Source organism: Camelus dromedarius, chromosome 30 (genome assembly GCF_036321535.1).
Source record: "Camelus dromedarius isolate mCamDro1 chromosome 30, mCamDro1.pat, whole genome shotgun sequence".
Lineage (NCBI taxonomy): Eukaryota > Metazoa > Chordata > Mammalia > Artiodactyla > Camelidae > Camelus > Camelus dromedarius.
The window spans coordinates 12133758-12137493 of NC_087465.1; the positions used below are offsets into that span (position 1 = coordinate 12133758).

Genomic DNA, 3736 nt, shown 5'->3' on the forward strand with positions numbered 1-3736 from the left:
CTGCTCCTCATTCCTAAAGCAGCTCTTCAATTTGAGGACAGTACACTCGGTAGACTTGAGAAGATGTTATGCACCAAAGTCAAACCATCAACCGTTACTTTCATCAGCCTAAAATTTCCTTTGTTCCCCGGATAGCTTCATAGTCACATTAACCCCTATGCTGCCTTCCAAAGGCTGTGGAAGAGTGTAGGAGTGCAAAAACATCCTAGTGTTCTTAGTCACACAGAGAACCCCTCATTCTAAGCATTGGTTATTTCCTTTGTTACCCTTATGGTTGTAGCTTTTGCTGTATAGTGTAGGACTATATTTCTCATGGTTCTCCTTTCTGGCTCCTCATTACATAATGGCTTGGGATGAAGTTTTGCTTTTGTTTTCTTCCCTAAATCTATTGGAAATCTCAGTTTGTTTTTTTTTTTTTTTCCTCCCTGCCTTTCCCCAGAGAGTCCTCAGGAAGTTTTCTAATTAACTGAACTATTTTTCTCTATTTCACTCAATTTTTCCATCTGAAGGGAGGATCCGCTTTTATTGACTTTTTTTCCAGAAATAAACAGTTCTTTTTCTGCAAGCTATGTAAGAAGGAGTAAGAAGTAGTTAAAGGATAAGAAAATATGACATTTAATATGAACTTTGCCCCCTCTGGAATCTTTAAGGGTTGATGTACACCTTAAACTATGCCTAAAAGGCAAGAAAGCATTCATTATGGTCCTGTCATCTGAACATAAGTCTGAGGCTGCTAAGCGATGCTAGGCTTCCTGAGATTTTTTCAGTCAATTGACCAAATCAAAAATTGAGCTTAACTGGCTTAAAATCAGGGAAATAGTGGAAATTCAAATGCAGTAGAGTGATGACAATTCATCTCTATTTTACAGAATCCACAGGAAAATTAATATGAAGATAATTATGATTGAATTTCCCCTGTGGCAATCTTTGAGAATTATTTTTTGAGAAAAACTGTAATTGAGAATGGCATACTTATTTGAAGAAAACAACCTAACACACTGTCACTGAAGCAGGACGTTCTGGTTACAGCCTTCCCCTGCCATTTCATCTCATGATTGAGCCCAGATTAGGGGCACAGTCAGTCTCATCAAGGCTCAGAACAGCTCTACTGGGCCAAAAAGCATATTGAAGAGAGTTGTTTGACTGCTTTGGGACAAGCCATGACAAGTCTAGGCAATAATTTGAAAGAAATTTCTAAAAAGATCATGTAGCAAGGTCCCAATTTAGAAAGCCGTAGGAATTCTGTCCAGTCAAATGATGGTGGCCACACCCATCGCACCCAGTCAGATAACTGTCCAAGAGCTTTATAGTGTGACTCACTTCAAATCCACCAAGAAGATGTTCTGCAAATGTTTTCTGAGAGACTGAATTTTTTTTTTTAATCTTCTAATCCCTGCTTGAGCGTGAATCTAAATTTCCACTTTCCTTTTTCTTCCCAGTGTTTGCTGGGACGGTCACCATTGCTTTGGTCTTTGGTCTGTTACTTCAGTATTACTCATCTTTGATCATCTTTCATAGGCTCATTCATTCTAACCTAATTTCTTGTTAAGGAGAACCTGCATGGGCATTTTTGTTCTTTCTAGTAGATTTTTTTCTTCAGCTACAAAGAGATAAAATGGAAACGAATGCTGTATTTTTTCTTTCTTCTTGCCCTCAAGAAAATGAGAGGACCAGGGATCATTTATGAAAGCAAAAGAAAGTTTTATTAGTCTTTGTAGGGCAGGCAGCTATGAATATCTTGCTTCTGTGGGAAAGCTGATAATGTAAAAGGAATGTCTTTGGATTAGTACGCTTGAAGGTAAGAAATTCCTTTCTTTAGCAGAGCCATATGGAAAATACACACACACACGCATCAAAACAGGACAGAAAATCAGAGTGAATAGAGTGAAGACAAAATTGAAAGAGGTAAGAAAACTAAAGTTAAAAATTTAGTGCACTACACCCCAGGGTTATTATTTTTTTTCCTGCCCTGTGATCAGAAGCATTCAGTGTAACAGTTGGCCAAGACAGAAATCAGAATAACAGCTAAGAAATTGCAAGAAAAATATAAGAAGTTTTTGAAATGAGAGAAAAACCACCTTCTCCACTTTTCCCTTTGATATTAAACTCACACAATGTATCTCTCTCTTTCTCTCTCTCTCTCTGTCTGTCTCTCTGTCTCTCTCTCTCTCACACACACAGACACACACACAGGTCACTTCTATAACTTAGAAAAAAATATCAAAATATCTCTTGCTTCCACCTTTACATTATTACAGATAATTATATACAATGTCACTTGGCATTTTGAAATTAAAAATGGGTTTCTCAAATAACTTCTACATTAAGTGCAAACTGATAATTTATCAGTGGCATGGCCTTTATCAAACACCTCACCTCTGCCCAAGTAATTGTCAGGGGAAACAAGATGAAACGGAAGCATCTGCTCCCCGTTTATTCACTTATTAATTATTTAACAAATATTTGTTACACACCTGCTAAAGTATTGGGTACTATCAAGGACTGTATCAGTTAGGGTCCCAAGAGTAAACAGATGGTACATTCAAATTAGGATAATCCAAGGGGAGTTTATTTACAAAAAGGATTAATTGCAAAGGTTTGGGTAAGGAGGGATTGTGCAGGAACCCAAGGCTAGCATGAATGCAACTGTCCCCATACCTGGGTTCTGAAGGGACAAGGAGAGGGAGAGGGCAAAGGAACCCAGGTAGAGATAGTTGTGAGGAGCAGAGGACCTCACAGGAGAGGAGCCAGGGAACCCAGTATCCTGATCTCACTTTCCTCCCTCCCTCTGATCACCACCCACCCACTGAACTTAGCAGGAGTCAGCCCTTGAGGACAGAATCCATGCCCGCCAGCCACCTGGAGGCAGAGCACAGGGGAGCGGTGTGGAATGGAGGTGCAGATGCAGATGAATCAGTAAGAAAGCTCCTGCCTGCACAGAGTTTACTTTCTTTTTAGAAAGTGGGTATGTTCATGTGTAGCCATAAGAGCCTTGAGTGCTAGCAGGCAAGTACCAGCCAAGGGTGAGTTTCCAGTTGGGGCAGTAGGAAACATGGGGCAGTAGCCACAACAATAATCCAGTGTGCTCTGAATGGCTGCTATGTTTCTTCCAAAGTCGCATTTTAATTGAATTCCAAGCAGGATTGTAGAATAGTGCATACACTTCTCATTTTCAGAGACTTTTCTCCTTACAGGTGATCATATAAGAAGTTAGGTGCTTGCTGTAGCAGCACATATACTAAAACTGGAACGATCCAGAGAAGATTAGCATGGCCCTTGGGCAAGGATGACGTGCAAATTTGTGAAGACTTCCACATTTTCGGGGATTAGTAGATACAAACTGCTATATACAGAATAGATAAACAACAAGGTCCTGCTGCACAGCACAGGGAACTATATTCAAAAGCTTTTAAATCTATAATTGAAAAGAATATAAAAAATGTATATATATGCATATGTGTAACTGAACCACCATGTTGTACACCAGAAACTAACACAACATCGTAAATCAATTATACTTCAATAATAGTAATTTTTTAAAAAGTTAGAAAGGGGAGAACAGAACTATTATGTGAAACACATACCTATTTTCAATTCTTTCTCTCACCATAAAAGCATATGAGGTTACTCTACGCTTCCGGACTCTCCAGCCCGTCTTACACATACACTACATCCCTCCATAATGCACATACTTTTTACAGTAGAATTTCTCTTGACCTCAGTGCTATCTGTCCTC

The 3736-nt window shown here is 39.2% G+C and overlaps 1 non-coding gene across 1 annotated transcript; it reads left to right on the plus strand.

Moving 5' to 3' along the window:
• Positions 1-3214: 3214 nt before the first annotated feature.
• LOC116149687 (U6 spliceosomal RNA) lies at positions 3215-3321 on the plus strand. The gene has a single exon (XR_004133329.1). It is a non-coding gene; the product is annotated as a U6 spliceosomal RNA (small nuclear RNA).
• Positions 3322-3736: the final 415 nt, after the last annotated feature.